At 32.4% G+C, this 19,287-nt stretch overlaps 1 pseudogene; it reads right to left on the bottom strand.

The window, feature by feature from the left end:
- The window catches only part of LOC112849971 (small ribosomal subunit protein uS5-like), a 79,482-nt pseudogene extending 67,844 nt beyond the window's left edge, over positions 1 to 11,638 (bottom strand).
- Between the last annotated feature and the right edge of the window lie 7,649 nt (positions 11,639 to 19,287).

Here is a 19,287-nt window from a genome sequence, read left to right as displayed (position 1 = left end):
ACATTCAATAAATATGGTTGATTAACTATGACACTCATTTACTCTTCCTACAAATATTTATTTTAAAACTATTATAAATAAGATTATGTGCTATTCTGTTTGCAAATAACTTTTACTGACTATAATACAAAGTATGGGTTGGAGTCCGTAAAATATGAAAACAGGACCGTATTTTAACTACCCTTTATGCTGATTTTATTCAAAACCACTGTCATCTGCTTATTTACAGCCCAATTTCAAATTTCCCAAGTTTGGGAGTACTTTTAGTTGATAAAAATACCATAATCCATGGGGATCCTGTATTATTCCCATGGAAAATATAGTTAAAATATTGTCTCAGAAAGTTACTTCTGGTTTACTTTAGTTCATTAAGTTCCAGGAAATGGCAATGTCATTTACTAAGTAGCATATGCTTAACAGGTTTATGTTCGACTTTGAATTTCCTTCATTTCTTCATTTAATTATCTGCCATGTTTTAATTGCTTTTTAAATATTGTGAACTTAAAATTATGCTTAATTCAAGCAATTTCTTTACAATTGTTAAAACTTTAAAAGATGCTGGTGTTGTATCATAAAATTATCTCTAAATCATCTGTGATGTAATAAAATGAATTTATCCTTCGCAAAATTATTTGCTTAAATATCTGAGCAATACTTATCTTTTATCCTATGTTAAAAATATTTAGTTTCATTACTGAGTTCATATTTTCATAACTTTCATTTTCTTCCTGTAGAAATTTCCCAAACTGTAAATACTAGACAAATCAACTATGTCTACTTGTTAAATATAAAAATGATAAAATAACCTGCATGTTATTATGAGAATGACCATAGCTTTTCACTAATTAAAATGTTAGGTTGTTTATATCAGTTTATAACTAGATACTATACACAGGGTGTGAGATATCTACTAGAAAACTCTTGATAGTAGAAATCAGCAAACCATCCACTTTTCTTTCAGTAATGAGCTTCACAAAATTAGACTAAAATTCAGATTATAGAAATGGCAGGATATCATAATATCCTGTGATTATAGTTGAAAAGTGTTTATTTGGGAAAATCTATTACCAGATTAGATTTTTTTACTGTTTACTTATAATATGAGCTTGCTCAAACATTTGAAAATGAGGTTGAGCCCTCAACAGATAATGATAAACTTACACAAATCAGTTACATCTTATAATGTAGCAGATTGCATTGTTTATTAAGAACCAAAAGCCTTAAATATATCAATGTTCACAGAGTGGCACCACTCTGCAGTGAAGATAGTTTATAAGAGCTGCAAACCCAAATTATTTTATATATATATATATATATATATATATATATATATATATATATATATATATATATACACACACACACACACATATATATACACATGTATGTGTGTGTGTGTGTGTGTATATAGATATATTTCCTATTTGTGTGCAATGATCTTGTTATGATGCTACTCTAGGGAAGTTCACAAGACAAAACTGCTAAAGTCTTCACCCTGTTACCAAAAATACATGGTGATTATTTTCAGGGACTCATGTATTTAATATTACTGGCAGAAAGTTGAATCATTTTCAGCTCTTAATTATTTCATTTCTTACCAGGTTTTAAGCTCTGTAAGGATAACAAGAGTATATTATAGGGGCACCTGTGTGAGTCAGTGGGTTAAGCGTCCAACTCTTGATTTCAGCTCAAGTCATGATCTCACGGTTTGTGGGTTTGAGCCCTGCCTTAGGCTCTGTGCTGGCAGAGAGGGATTTTGTCTCCTTCTCTCTCTGCCCCTCCCTCTGCTTGCTATCTCTTTCTCAAAATAAATAAAAATAAACTTAAAAAGAAAGTGCATTATGTGTTTGTACTTCCAAATGTCCTAGCCCAATTTGTGGCACACTGTGGGTAACACAGAAGTGAATGACTTTGCTACTGCAAGTGCATGAGGCATTATCAGCATCATCTGGAGCTCATAAGAAATGCAGAATCTCAGACCGTACTCCAGACTTGGCAAATTAAAATCTGGGTTTTAACAAAATTCCCCAAATCATTCAACACACATTAAAACACAGCAAAGACTGGTGTGAGAGACATTGTATAATTTAAAGATGGGATTTGAAACCCGGCTTTGTCACTTACTGTCTCTGTACACCACGAAAACTCCTTAAACATCTTTGAATCTTATTTCCATACCTGAAAAATGAGATTAAACTATTTGAATCTTTGAATTATTATGATTATCAGGAATTATATAAAATTCTGAATATTTCTGAAACGTTCTACAACCTTTACCAGAGTAGTGTATTAATTTACATACGGTGTTAAGAAAATCAATCGTTTGTTATATGCGATGTACGTTTTGCGTGTTTCCAGTTACTTTGACTTCAATATCGGTATTTTTACTTTATAAAAATTTAATGCTTATATTGTCAAATATATTTTTGTTCTATTTTATTATTTAGAAGAGTCTTTTTTGCTCAATTTTTCTCAGTTCACATTTTGGATTTTGGATTTTGAGAGAAAACATACAGAATAGTGTACAAAGCAAAAGTTTCTAGCCCCATGATTTATTCAAAAGCAAACAAATCCCTACAACCATCAGCTAAAATAAGAAAAAGACACTTCTAGCTCCCCAGAACCCTATTCTCTAACTGTGCGCTTCTTTCCAATTACCGTCTAATCTTTCCACTCTAGCAGTGACCACTACCGCTGCCCTCTAAAACCACAGATTATACAAAATTTAAAAATAGGCAAGACTAAGTAAAATCAAATACGATGTCTTCTGCTTCTGTACCATATTCTCTGAATGTAGCAATTTGAGAGACTCATGTTGCTGCTTATAGCAAAAGTTCACGCATGTGTATTTCTCTAAGACATTTCACTTTCTGCACAGGCCACTATACTGTTGGATGTTTTGGTTGTTTTAATTTAGAACCACTGCTACAAAGGTTCTTGTACATGTATTTTGGTATAAATATGCACCCATTTCTTTTGGATATCACTTAGGAGTACAACTGCTATGTCGTAAGGAATATATATGTTCAATTTTAGTAATTGTACTTCTACCAACAGTGTCTGGGAATATCAGTTGCTTTATAGCTTCCTTCTCACTTGGCCTTATCTGTGTTTTTCATTACAGCCACTCCAGCGAATGGAGAGTACCATAATAATACTTTGATTTTAATGTACATTTCCCTAATAATTTGATTATCCTTAAACATGACTATTATCCACTTAGACATCTTCTGTGTGAAGTGTTCAAGTTCCTGCCTGTTTTTTTTGGATGTTTTATAAGTGTTCTTTAGGTAATACAAAAAACATTCCTTTGTTGATATAAATAACTGTCATAAATAATATATGTATCAAATACCATATGACTCACCGTATCTTGTCTTTCTACTCTCTAGCATCTATTGATGAACGAAAGTCCTAATGCTAATTCAGTTCTAAATATCATTTCTACCTTCTTGATTAGGCTATTTTTTTAGGGGGTGGGAGGGATTCTTTTGAAGAATTTCCTAGCCAGGTATCATGGAGATAGTCTCCTTTTATCTTATATAAGCTTTGTGGTTTGCTCTTTTACAGTTAGATAAGCAATCCATCCATAACTGATTTTTGTATATGGCTGAGATATTTTACATTCATAATGTATTTAAAAAATATATATATCCAGGTGACTCAGTTTCATTTTTTAAAAGTCTGTCCTTCCTCCACTAATCTATTACACCATTTTAGTCACCATTCAAGTGTCAAATATATGAATGTTTCTGAATTCTATTCTTCTGCAGTGATATATCAAGACTATCCTTGTGCCAATGCCACACATTGCTTTAATTATTGTAACTTTGTAACAAATCTTACTTTCTGACAGAATAAATCCTCCTAACTTTGCTTTTCAATAGGGTCTTGGCTCGCTTGGAATTCTAATTTTACTCATATGCTAGAGCTATTTACCTCATCCCTTGTGACTCTTATGCCCTTTGTTCTATTTCTTGATTATCTCTATATTTATCCCTTTACTTTCACTATCAATGTTATATATATTATATATATATATAATATATATAATATATATAATATACAGATTTTCTTATTTCCTCTCCAGTTTGATAATTGTACACATTTTGTCTATTAAGTCCATACATTTAGTCCTAAATATTCATGATCATATTTTCAATTCCAGAATTCCCTTTGGTTTCTTTTTATTGTTTGCAGTTCTGTGCTGATCAAAAATTTATTTTCTATTCCCTGGTAACCATTCACCCTTATTACTTACAAATCTGGTTTAGAGTGACATTAGCAACATGGCAATATAACACACTCCTCTTTTTAAATTTTTTTTAATGTTTATTTTTGAGAGAGAGACAGAGTGTGAGCAGGGGAGGGGCAGAGAGAAAGGTAGACACAGAATCCAAAACAAGTTCCAGGTCTCAACTGTCAGCACAGAGCCCAATGCAGGGCTCAAACCCAGGAACTATAAGATCATGACCTGAGCTGAAGTCACTCAACCCACTGAGTCACTCAGATGCCCTGACATTCCTCTTTTTAATCAATGAACTAAGAATACAATGTTGACCAGGAGCAGGGCAGACCAGATAGAAGAAAGAAAAAATGGCTTGGAGAATAGGAATAGACAAATAACAGAAGAGAGGTAGTGAAGACTTAAAAAGAGTCAAGAAAGCCTATGTCAGCTCTTGGATACCACCAGACAGGTAAGTAACAGGAAAATTGTGAGTCCAGAATAAAAACGAAGGAGAATGGGGGCTGACAGTTGAATAAATAAGGGCTGAGAACTTCCCAAACATGGGGAAAGATTTGGACATATGAATCCATGAAGCTAATGTAACACCCTATTATTTCAATGCAAAAAGACCTTTTCCAAGATAAATTATAATGAAATGATCAAATATCAATTATAAAGAATGAATCTTAAAGGCAGCCAACAACAAAAAAGAATGTAACCTACAAAAGAAGCCCCTTCAGCTATCAGTTTATTTCTCAGCAGAAACTCTACAGGTGAGAGTATAATATTTAAAGTACTGAAAGATAAAAATTGCCAGCCAAGAAGATTTAATCTGATAAAGTTATCCTTCAAATGTTTAGGTTAAATAAAGTCTTTTCCAGACCAACAAAAGCTGAGGGAGTTTACCACCACTAAACCTGTCTTGCAAGAAATGCTGAAAGGAGCTCTTCAAGCTGAAATGAAGACAATCAACATCATGAAAATATATTAAAGTACACAACACACTGGTAAAGGTTAAAAAAATGCATATTTTAAAAACTGTACCTATATATCAGGATGGTGTTAACCACTCAATTGTAATATAAAAAGTGAAAGGAATAGTAAAATTGACCATAGCAACTGTAAATTGTTAATGAACATATGGCATAAAAAGAGATAAATTGTGACATCAATAATGTAAAAAAGATGGGAACCTTAAAAGAATTTGAAAATAAGTTACTATCTTCCTAAAATTGACTATTTTACTGATGTTTTAGCTAAATCACAAGAAAACTACAAAACAAAATCCTAGAGTAGATCCATAAAAACAGAGGAGAAACCAAGCATACCATTATTAGAAATAACCAATTTATGAAAGAAAGTAGAGATAGAGGGGAAAAAGAAACAATAGAAATGCAAAACAAGCAGAAAGCAATTAATAAGATGGCTTTAGTAACATCTTATCCATCAATAATTGTTCCAAATGTAAATGGATTGAAATAACCAAAAGACATAGAATGGCTGGATTTAGAAAAAAGAAAAAAAGATCCAATTATGTGCTGCTTAGAAGAGACCCATTTCATATTTAATGATGCATAGATTCAAGGTGAAGAGATAGAAAAAAAAATACATGAAAGTAGAAACTAAAAGAAAGTGAGGATAGGTACACTTCTATCAGAAAAATAGAATTTTGGGCACCTGCATTGCTCAGTCGGTTACACATCTGACTTTTGCTCAGGTCATGATCTCATGGTTTGTGAGTTCGAGCTCCACATCGGGTTCTGTGATAACAACTCAGAGCCTGGAGCCTGCTTCGGATTCTGTGTCTCCCTCTCTCTCTGCTCCTGCCCTCTTCGTGCTCGCTCGCTCGCTCTCTCTCTCTCTCTCTCCTCTCCCTCTCTCTCCCTCTCTCTCCCTCTCCCCTCTCTCAAATTGAATACACATTTAAAAGGTTGAGAAAATAACATTTCTATGTAATATTTTTTAAAAAAGAAAAACTTGAATTTAGTCAGCAACAAGAGACAAGGAAGTTTATTATATAATGATAAAAGGATAAATCAGTCAAGATGTAATAATTATAAATATGTATGATCCCAACATCAGTTTTTCTAAGTGTATTAAGCAAATACTAGCAGATACTAAGGGAGAAATAAACAACAATAAATTAATTGTAGGAGACTTCAATGCCCCACTTTCAACAGTAGATATATCATCCGGAAGGAAAAACCAACAATACTAACTTGAACCATACCTTAGACCCAATGGACCTACCAGACATCCGTAAGACATACCATCCATAGCAGCCAAATATTCTTTCAATTCTGCATGGAACATTCTTAAGGACAGCTCATATTATAGGAAATGTAATAAGTCTTAGAAAATTTAAGGAGACTGAAATCATACCAAGTATCTTTTCTGACTACAGTGTTATGAAACATCAACATGAGCAAAATTGGAAAATCTGCAAATATGGGAAAACTCAACAACACATTCCTGAAAAACCAATGACTCAAATAACAAATCAAAAGGAAATCAAAGAGTATCTCAAAACAGATGAATGCAGGAAACAATCAAACAAACTTACCAAAACTTATGAAACACTGCAAAAACTGTTCTGAAGGGGGAATTTACACTAATAAACACATATATTAAGAAATTACAAAGATTGCAAATAACCTAAATTTATGCTTCAAGAACCAGTGACTACTGTGACATTTCTATACCAACAAATTAGATAACCTACAAGAAAATTTTCTGTAATCAAAGTTAGAAGAAAAAAAAAAGATCATAGTTGAAATAAATGAAATCTAGACCAGAAAAATAATATAAAAGATCAACAAGGCTAAGAGCTGATTTTTCAAAAAGGTAAACAAAATTGACAAGACTTTAGTGAGACTGGGAAAAAAAAGACTCAAAATCAGAAATGAAAGAGGAGAAATAATAACTGACACTACATATATACAGAGGATCATAAGAGGCTACTATGAACAATTCTATGCCAAAAAATTAGGTAACCTACAAGAAATATTTTTCTAGGATCATAAACCTACCAAGACTGAACCAGGAATAAAGAGCAAGTCTGAATAACAAGTAAAGAGATTGAATCAGTAATCAAAAACTTCCCAACAGAGAAAACACCAGGACCAGATGGCTTCATGGGAGATTATTAACCAAACATTTAAAGATCAATGCCAACCCTTCTCACACTCTTCCAAAAATTTAAGAGGAGGGAAGTCTTCCAAACTTATTTTTAAAAGGCCAGCATTACCCTGATACTAAAGCCACATAAGACACTGCAAGAAAACTTTAGACCAATATCTTTCATGAACACAGATGTAAAAACCATCAACAAAATGTTAGCAAACTAAATTCAAGAACTTGATAAGATGATTTTACCCTATGACCAAATGGGATTTTCCTTAGGATACAAAGGTGGTTCAACATATACAAATCAATAAGTGTGATATATCAAATTAATAGTAGGAAAGATAAAAATAATGGTATCAATATACACAGAAAAAAATTTGACAAAATACAACATCACTTCATGATAAACACCTTTGAGAGGCAGAGTAATAAAGAATAGATCTCAATATGATAAGGGCCATATATGAGAAAGTCAGAGCTAACATACTCTTCATCGAGAAAACTGAAAATGTTTTCTCTGATATAAAGACACAAGAGTTCATACTCTCACCACTCTTATCCAACACAGAACTAGAAGTTCTGACTAAAGCAATCAGGCAAGACAAAGAAATAAAAGGCATCCAAATTGGAAAGGAATCAGTAAAATTATTGTTATTTTCTGACCTATGATTTTATATATTTAAAATTGCAAAGACAACTAAGAAATTGCTAGATCCAATCAATGAATTCAGTAAAGTTACAGGACACAAAATTAATATACCAAAATCAGTTGCATTTCTATATACTAACAATGAAATATCTGAGGAAATAAATTATCTCAATAATAGAACCAATAAAATATCTGGGAATAAATATAACCAAGAATGCAAGAGATGTGTGCATTGAAAACTGCAAGATTCCTAAAAGAAATTGAAGAAGACACAAACAAATGGAAAGATGCTCCTTTTTCGTGGATTGAAAGAGTTAATGTTGTTAAAATGTCCAAACTACCCAAAGCCATCTATAGATTCAAAAGAATTCCCACCAAAATTCCAAAGACATTTTTCACAGAAATTTTGAAAATCCTGAAATTCATGTGTAACCACAAAAACCCTAAATACCCAAAGCAGTCACGAGACAAAAAAAGAACAAAACCAGAGACACCACACTTTCAGGTCCCAAACTGTGTTACAAATCTATACTTAAAGCAGCATGATACTGGCATAAAAATAGACACAAAGAGGAAGAGAACAGAACAGAGAGCACAGAAATAAGCTCCCACATACATGGTCAGTTAATATTTGATAAGAGAGCCAGGGACATCCAATGGGGAAAGGATAGTCTCTTCAACAAATGATGCTAGAAAACTGGATAACCACATGCAGGAAAATGAAATTGGACCTCCATTGTACACATTCACAAAGATTAATTCAAAATGGATCAAAGATCTAAACACAAGGCCTTGAATGTGAAACTCTTAGAAGAAAATGTAGGAAGCACCTCAACAGTGGTCTTAGCAATGATTTTTTAATATGATGCCAAAATCACAAACAACAAAAGAGATCAAAAAGTGGGCCTCCAACAAACTTAAAAGCTCTGCACTGCAAAATAAACAAAACAATCAACAAAATGAAAGGGCAGCTAAGCAAAATATTGGCAAACCATGTATCAGATAAGGAGTTAATAGCCAAAATTTATAAAGGACTCACAAAACTCAGTAATAAAAAGCCACAAATAACCCAATTTGGAAACAGGCAGAGAAACTAAATACATTATTTTTTTTTTCAAAGAAGATATCCAAATAGCTAACAGGTACATGAAAAGGTACTCGACATCACTAATCATCAAGGAAATGTAACTAAAACCACAATGAGATATCAGTTCACACTTGTGAAAATGGCTGTCACGAAGAGAGAAACAAGTGTTGGTGAGGATGTAGAGAAAATGGAACTCTTGTACATGTTTGATGGGATTGTAAACTGATTCAGCCACCATGGAGAATGGTATTGATTAACTTTACAAGTATTTATTCTATTGATTACATTTATATCCATTTATCCATTAACTCTCTAAGAATTTTACATATCAAGAACAAAAAATTTAGTATCCTCCCTTTTATTCTGCTCATCCTCATTGCCAACACTTAATTTTGGTTGGCTATATTACTATCAGTTCTTTCATTGTTGCCTTTAAAACCTTCAGTACCCTTGAGTATGTTGCATAATTAATTACATCTTATGACTATATTTTGACCTTTTGTTTTGAAATATAGGGAAATTAATATCTTACCAGCACCAATATTCTCTTATACTTGATTTTTGTTAGTTATTAGCTTAACACTATCTTTTATAGTTTAATAGCACATAAATTCTGTTCTGAAATCATATTTTCCACAAGTGTAGTTCTTCGGTTAGATTCAATACTCATTGCCAATTATTTTGTGACCATATTTCTATTCCTATGTAAGTTGATGCCAAATCGATCATTTGAAATATTTGAGAAATTTTTATGGGAATTATATTGCTTAAATTCTTACATTTGAAAATCTCTTCTGTGGCCTTTATGTTTGAAGGAAAGTTTGAAAATCTCTAATATTCCTGTAACATACTTTCAGAGGATATGGTAGACATAGCACATTATTGTATAGCATTGAATGTCACTATAGTGTATTATAAACAAAAACAGAACTTTCCATTAGGAAGTCACCTGCTTTTATTCCACTGGTGATTGTTCCTTGTTTCTATAGAATTTCCTTTAAATCAATTTTATAAGGGATTTCTCAATGTTAGTCTGTTTCTATTTACCTTAGACATCCAATAACCTATTGATACATATATACATATTTCTCATTTCAGGAAGGTTTCTGGAATTATAACTTTGTTTATGTATGCTATCATGTTCATGGAAAACAACTATGTCTATACTGTGTCTTTGTCTTTCCTGGGATTGTAATGTAACTTCCATATGATTTGTAATATAAAGATATCCATACATTTATCCTCTCTGAAAACCCTCTAATATATAAACCAATTATATTAGGTTGATAGATAAGGCAACACATATTTTTATAAATTATGGTATTTCTGGAAAGGTTGCCTATTTTACACAAATAACATTTATCCTACTTTCAAGTAGAAATGAATAAACATAAACTAATTGTAATAAGAATGAAACTTAATTAAATGTGTACTACTTTACATATGTGAATAATTACAAAATCTATGTGATACAGTAGGAAAAATTTGCTCTTTTGAGTTTGTGTGTATTTGTTTCTTTTATTATTAATAGTCATGGCTCTGGTGGACTTTGCTGTGTAAATCAGTCCTACCTCAATAAATATCCAACATCACGGACACTGCAACCTGGCCACCAATTAGAACCTGAGTTTTCTATTGGATTTTGTTTAGTTACTTAATAATTAGAGTAAATAAAGTAAAATAAAGTCCAGAAATTACAAGCCATCAAAAAAAAAAAAAAAACCCTGATATAAAGAGATTATTTCCATTTTAATCACCAAAAGCATTCTTGATAACAAGGCTTCATTCTCAAACCAAAATAAAATAGAATTTTTATTAAAATGTTTTACATAGTTCCATAACACCTACTAAATAAGTGTTGAATGGCCATAGGAAACCAGTTCAATCTACACAAATCTAAAAGAAGTGTTTTTAATCTTGTTTTTTACAGTAACTTTATTCTCTCTAAAGAAAAATGACATATGATCTATTTTTCTTAGAGAATAAAATATTTACACCATCCTTCTTCATCCAAGTTTCCCACTCAGAAGCCTAACTTAGGGAACAGAAGTATAGGCAATCTTCACTTTGTTGTGTAATATTTACAAGTTTTTATTAAGTTGTTAGAATTTTCTTATATTTGATTATAAATTCAGAGAGAAACAGCTAATATCTATTTAGCACACTATAATTTAAAACACTAAAAACATTGAGAATTAATGTTTTATTTGTGTGAAGTATTTATCAAGAACCGTTTGAATAGTGCTTGCCTTCCTCTTATTGTTTTATATCCTAAAATGCCAGGAAGTAATATCTTCAAAGCCTTAAATTGCCATATTCTTTCCAAAATTTTGGATGAGCTTCCACTAGCTTATCCTTTGAGCTCTTAAATGATGTGAAATATATCCCTAATTTCCTTTACTGTGAAGTTAATTGCCCATGGTTCTTCCTCTGGGATATCTTCATCCTTTTTATCACAACCATTTTCCTCATTTAGGTCCATAAATTTACCTTTACTAAGTTCTTCTGGCTGCAAACTGACTCTTTCCAATGGTGTCAATGCCAACATCCTTAAGGTCAGCTATTTCTTGTATATTATAATCTACATTTTATTTGAATTTCACTCTCAAAATTATCACTTTGCAGGGGAGAGAAGTGGGGATGGGCTGCATTTTTACTTTTGTTGGCTGATTCTCTTTACTAATTATCCTATCTTGTAAAATTCCAGATGGGCTTATCACTGGGGGGCAAGAAGGCAACCCAAATGCATGCTTTGTTGTCTGTATGTAAAAACTGTCAAATAGATGTTATGTGATCAATCAACAATCAACACACTTTGAAAGAATTCAGGTGATTGGTCACTGATTAGGATGTGCCTCTGTTACACATGTAGTGATGTGTAGGCTGAAAGGCTAACAAAGAAATTTGTACCTTATGTAATAACTCGCAGTTAAAGTATACTGTGGTAACAAAATTTGAACCATATTGTTGGAGGACTGGTATTATTTAAATAAAATGTGATAACTTAAACTTGTACAACTCTGAACCACACAAAATGAGGACTAGCTGTGTTTCATAGTGCTTAAATGGTTCAATACTGAAACCAGCAGAAATGTTACTGTAACTTATCACATAAATAAGGGAGATTAACTTAACCAATGCAGCAATAGTATTTTCTAAATTTCAATATTTGCAAGTCGTTTTAAAAAAAACTCAATAGAGGAAAAAATAAACTAACTTTATTTGGTAATACAATATAAAAAACTGGTAATGGATCTCAAGTTTATATGGAGAGCCAAAAGAACCCAGAATAACTCACTCAAGAATGAAGAAGAACAAAGTCACAGGACACTACTCATATTCAAAACCTACTATAAAGCTAGTGACACTGGAAAAACAATAAACAGAACAATGGAAAAGAATAAAGAGCTCGGAAATAGACCCACATAAATATAATTAATTGATCTCTATCTCTGCCCAAAGAGCAAAGATAATACAATGGAGCAAAAATAGCCTTTTCAATAAGTGGTGAACAAGACATGCGCATGCAAAAAAAAAGGGGGGGATTTAGAAACCTTACACCCTTCATGAAAATTAAAAATTAGCTCAAAGTTATTATAGACCTAGATGTAAAATGTAAAACTGCAAAATTTTTAGGACATAGGAAAAAAACCTAGATGACATGGAGGATTGCAATGACTTTTCAGATGCACAACCATAGGAATGACCTGTGAAAGAAATAAGTGAAATGCTGGACTTAATTTAATTTAAAACTTTTGCTCTGTGAAAAAAAAATACTGTCAAGAAAATGAGAAGACAAGTAATGAACTGAGAGAAATATTTATAAAGACACATATAATAAAGGACTGTTATCCAAAATACACAAAGAATCCTTAAAAACAAAACAAACAGCCAAATTAAAACATGGGCAAAAAAGATGAACAGACATTTCACCAAAAACATATATAGGTGATATATAAGTACTTGAACACTGTATGTCACTGGAAAATTACTAATTAAAACAATGAGATACCAATACAAACTGGTGAGAATGGCCAAAATGTAGAACACTAACAATACGAAACGCTGACAAGGATGTGGGAAAAGAGTAATTCTCATTCATTGCTGATGGGAATGCAAAATGATACAGCCAGATTAGAAGACAGTTTGACAGTTTTTAATTAAATCAAGCCTACTCTTACTATGTGACCCAGCACTTGCACTCCTGAAACATCTGTCCATGCAACAAAACAAAACAAAAAAACACAACTGTACACAGAGGTCTATAGCAGCTTTATTCATAATTGCCAAAACTTGGAAGCAACATAGATATCTTTCAATAGGTTAGTGGATAAATAAACTATGGTACCTCTAGACAATGGAATATTATTAGTGCTCTAAAGATACGAGCTATCAATACATGATAACATAGAACTTAAATGCATATTACCAAGTAAAAGAAATCAATCTGAAAAGACTAAATAGTGTGTTATTCCAACAAAAGGACATCTGAAAGGGCAATATGGAGACAGTAAAAAAAAAAAAAAAAAAAAGTCACTCATTGCCAGGGGTAGGGTAGAGTGGAAGGAGAGATGAACAGGAAGAGCACAGGGGATTTTTAGACAGTGTAAGTATTCTGTATGATATTATAATGGTGGACACATGTCACTATATGTTTGTCAAAGTCACTGGAATATACTACACCAAGAGTGAATCCTAACATCAACTATGGATTTGAGTGATAATCATGTCAAATTAAGTTGACATTTTAACAAATGTACAACTCTGATACGGAATTTTGATGGTAGAGGACACCACGCATATGTGGAGATGGGGGTATATAGGAACTGTCTTTATTTCCACCCAATTTTGCTGTAATCTTCTACCTGCTATAAAAATAATATTTATTAATTTAAACATGTTAACTGATAATAAACTTCATGTGTTTTCCTTTTGAGTGTGGAAAAAAAATAAAAGTGAAAGATGAAACATAAAAGCAATAAAACAAAAAAAGAAGGAAGCTTAGTCTTCTATTACTAACACAGAACCAAAATTACTGACAAGGAGGTCTAATTACTTCAAGAACTATGATGCAATATTTGTAGGCAATATGATCATTTTCATATGGGAATCAACAAAAGCAAACTATTACAACCAATAAGAGAGCTCAATGAGCTTATCAGATACAAAATCCACATCTCAATTCAATAGTACTTCTCAATATAATTATCACTAATATGACATATGATTTAAAAATGATATTCCTAAAAATAGCACACAGGAGTTAGCACAAAAATGAATATGTAAGATATCTATGGAGAAAACCTTAAAACTGTAATAAAATTCATAGAAAATAGTTTAAATAAATGGACATATTCCAAACACTAAGAAAGGATTTTTAAATATAGATAGATGTTAATTCTACCTAAAAAAAAAAAAAAAAAAAAAAAAAACCTAATTGAAATTCCATTTTGATTTTTTTAAGGTGCCTACAAAAAACATTCTAAAATGTTGTGGAAAAATAAGTATCCATCTAAAAATTAGTTAAAATAAACAAGAGAGTAAGAGGGAGGGAGAAGACTTTCCTTACTGCATGTAACAGAAAGAGATAAATAGGCCAGTGGAACAAATAAGCAGCCAGCTAAGAAATGACTTATACTTACAAAAATGCACAACACATTACAAAGATAACAAAAATTATTGGTGATAGGACAGATCATTTAGTAAGTTGTGTTGGAAAAACTGGAAGGAATTAAAACATCCTATCTAATAGTAAATATAGAGGTGAATCATAAAGGAAGTAGCAATCTAAATATAAATGTAATATATTAATTTTTTTAAATGGGATATTTGTGTGAAATAAAATCAAAGAAGGACTTCTTAAATTTTAAAGGACAAATGGAAAAAAATAACTGATAATATGTGGTATTGAACATCTTCAATAAATGATATGGTGGACAGAGTTGACAGACCTAGCATACACTGTGGGAACTATTTACTAAAACTAGCAATTATTTGTAGAAAACACAAGAGATTTCTGCATAGTAATAGGCATAAAATAATAATTTCCACTAGAACTCTATGGACAAGTATTATACACAAAATGCTACTTACAGAAAATAAAAAGGCTAATGCAAATATAAAGCAATGCTCCAAAATCATTAGCAATCAGGGTAAAGCAAATTAATTATTGTGAGTACTAGTATGGATGTGGGTGGAAATCCTGCATATTGCTGGTTAGAATGTAATGGATGCAGCCATTCTGCAGAGTGAGTATCTATTTGTATTTGGTCCTACCAAGTATTGTTACAGCTTATGAGCTAATAATGCTCATATCAGCTTATATGTGTAAGAAACCCTCTCATAGATGAGTAAAGGAATACACACAGAAAAAGATACTCATCACAGTATTCTTTGCATGGCAAAATGAGAAGTCAGCAATAGCCTGGGTTTCTATAACTGGGTTGGTAGGTATGCAAAATGTGGTATGTGCACATCACAGATTACTATGCAGTACAACTAAACAATGTGACAGCAATCCAAGTGGATTTTTAAATTATAGTGTTGAGTGAAAAACAGAATAGTATTATACATTCTTATACATAAGTTTATATATAACATTCTGTGTATTATAAAGTTAAAAATACATGAATGCAAAAAATATACATTTAGTGAGAACGCATGCAAGCAACTATATATCTCAATGATTGACTACAGTCTTGTACAAATATCATAATTTCAGAAAAATGATTAACTCAACATTCTGCATCCCACAATCCTACTTTCCAACTCATATAGAAGTTGCTATACATATTTAACACCTAAACCAAAGAGGTTTTTGCATTTGTAGAATGGAGAAATAAAACTAATTTAAAGATTTTGTCTGTCACAGATTTTTGAAAAACTTATCAGAGTCCAAGTTGGAGCACAGCATTTCTCACTTCACCTTTCTTAAAAACTATTTGTTACAATATTTTCTCATTCTGTTAGATCTAATTATTGTACTTATTTTCATTTTATTTATTTTGAGATAGGGAGAAAAAGAATCCCAAGCAGACTTCACGCTATCAGCATGGAGTCGTAAGAAGACTAAAACCAATGGTGAGTAGCTTAACAGAGATGACTCATCATAATTTGTACCCCTTCTTATAACACTTCTGGTTATAATCCAACAGGTAAGTAGACATTGGTTTAAAATCTCAGCTTTATAAGTAGCCATTTCTTGATTTCCACTGGTAGCAGAGTCTACCGAAGTGACCTCAGATATAATACTGAACTATCATATGGTGAAAATAACATAATTGTGATTAATATATTAAAGACTAGTGGAAAAGACAAATGATATGTATAATAAAATGAGAAATTTCAGCAGACAGAAATGGAATTGTTAAAGAAAAACCATAACAGATAAAGACTGCTTTTTTTAAAAAAAATGTTTACTTGTTTTTGAGAGACAGAGAGAGAGCAGGAGGAGGAAGGGGCAGAGAAAGCAGGAGACACAGAATCCGAAGCAGGCTCCAGGCTCTGAGCTGTCAGCACAGAGCCTGATGTGGGACTCAAACCCACGAACCGTAAGATCATGACGCGACCTGAAGTCAGATGCTTAACCGACTGAGCCACCCAGGCGCCCCAAAGACTGCTTTTAATGGGTTCATCAATAGGCTCAATACAGCATAATACAACATAAAAATAAAAAAAAGAAATCAATGGAAATCACCAATTTGAAACACAAGAAGAATAAAAAGGTTAACCAAAATCATCAAAAGTCTGTGAAAAAACATACTCTTATTTATATGTAACTGAAATCCCAGAAGGGAAACATAAAAAGGCCAGAAGAAAGATTTGACAAATAGCTAAGAATTTTTCAAATTAATGACAAACACCAGGGTTTCAACAAACTCAAAGAACACCAAGTGGGATGAGTACAAAACAACCAAACAACAAATCTCATGCCTAAACGTATCCTCTTCAAACCTCTTTCAAACCAAAAAGCATAGAGAAATCACTAAAGGTGGGCACATGTTTTTAAAGGCAATTTCATAGAAAGGAACAAAAGTAAATAATTACAACTAACTTCTTTCCAGAAACTATGCAAGCTGCAAGACAGTGAAAGGATTCTTTAAAATGCTGAAAGAAAAAAAAAAAAAAAAAAAAAAACTTTGAACCCAGAATTTCCTACTGGTGACAGTATCATTTTAAAAAGGAAGAAGTGGTAAAGGTTTTTTTTTTGGGGGGGGGTGGTAAATATTGAGAGATTCCATTGCCTGTTGACCTGCAACAAAATATTAAAGGAAGATCTTCAGGCATAAGTAATATGATGCCAGACAGAAACTTAGCACTACATAAAAAAACCAGTACTGAAAAAAAAAAATCAGGATTTATTTTTATTTTAATTATTCTAAGGAGATGTGTGTTATGTTCTGCCATACAAAACATGATACAAAAAGAAATATATGGAGGCTAAAGAAAGGCTAATCTTTCTCTCGGACAAGCAGTCATCCTCTGGTATCTGCCTCCAGAACAACCCAAGAGACCAAGGTTTTGGAAAGTTTAAAATATGTCAATAGAGACGTTGAGTGATAAGCTCTAGAATCAGAAAGGGATATCAGGAAAAGTCTGTTTTCAAATTACCTAATTATAATTGCTGGAACTTTCAAGATGGCCACTTAAAGGTGCTAGAGAAATCTGAAAGGAATCTAAAAGAAACTTCTCTCATTATTTGATGTTAGGAAAAATTGGCCACTCCACCCCATCAACATTGTACATGAATATTTACTAAAATTACTAATGTTTTGGTTCTTCTCTCCTGCTACTTTTGGTAAAATAAAGTTGAGACATGGACAAGTCCTAACCTCATATTTCCTTTGAACATTCCTTCAGGGTTACATGTTAACTACACCACTATATCCTCACCAATGTTGCCTAATTCACAGGATTGAAGCTTTTCCTTCCTAAGGAGTTCTTGTTGTGATAGTTCTGGGGGATTCCAACTTATTTCTGCAGTTATATAAGCACTCATTTGCATAAAGCTGTCATTAAATAGTGTTATAAATTCTTGTCAATAATGGAGATGGCCCACTGACTGTACTATCCCCAATATTCAGGATAGGTAGAATAAATGAATGGAATTCTTAAACTAAAATTAGCAGAGTTCTCAGAAATCTTCAAACTCAAATGGCCTAAGATATTCATTGACCTTGATAACAGTGATGCAATTCATTTAGGCAGACATCAGCTCTCTCCTTGGAAATAGGCCATAGCATGCATCTGTAAATATCAATTCTATTTATAGATTCTATCCTGTTTTAAGAAGAGATAGCCAAATACCCTAAGAGAGTCATACATCACATCCAGTCTTCTCAGTGTGAATAGGCATCCTTCAACATCTTGTGAAAACTCTTGCATGACCCAAAACCTGTATACTTGATCTTTTGGAAGAGATAAGACATACAGCCCTTAAACTCCAAATAGGTTGGACCTTATTAAGTAATGTCAATAATCCACACATAGATGTAACTATTTCCCCAAGAGAATAAACAAGTGCTCCTAAATTTTCCAACTCTTATAAATAGCAATAGATGTTTTAGTCTAAAGTTAGACTTGTACTCTTTCCCCCATATTCATCTAACAAAACAGTCTATACCCACATCAGTTTATTTTTCATAACTTTTTAAATAACATTGTTTCATTTTTTTTTGTATTTTCAGTAAAAAAAATTTTTTTTAATGTTTATTTATTTTTGAGAGAGAGAGACAGAGTGTGAGCCAGGGAGGGGCAGAGAGAGAGGGAGACACAGAATCTGAAGCAGGGTCCAGGCTCTGAGCTGTCAGCACAGAGCCCAATACAGGGCTTGAACTCATGAACCGTGAGGTCATGACCTGAGCGAAAGTCGGACGCTTGACCAACTGAGCCACCCAGTTGCCCCTGATATTTTGATTTTTAAAAATATTTCCTACTAATGTGAATTCCAAATCTTAGAGACTGACAATGACAGTTTGGATCATGTCAGGGATAGACCCTCGTTGAAGTAGTAACCAGACAGTATTTGGTAGATACATCTATTAAATTTAAATTCTTTGTACAGTCAAAAATTAAATATAGAGATATTTCTTTTGTTGGATTTTCTGGAAATGACATACATGTGGTCATTTTCTACTTGAAAAGTGATCCATAAGTTATTAATTAACTTTGGATGCTAGAGGCCTTAGAATCGATTAT

This window comes from Puma concolor, chromosome C2 (genome assembly GCF_028749965.1).
Source record: "Puma concolor isolate L17-30 chromosome C2, mPumCon1.1.hap2, whole genome shotgun sequence".
NCBI lineage: Eukaryota > Metazoa > Chordata > Mammalia > Carnivora > Felidae > Puma > Puma concolor.
The sequence above is the reverse complement of the archived record's forward strand: the minus strand, read 5'-3'. Positions and strand labels throughout refer to the sequence as shown.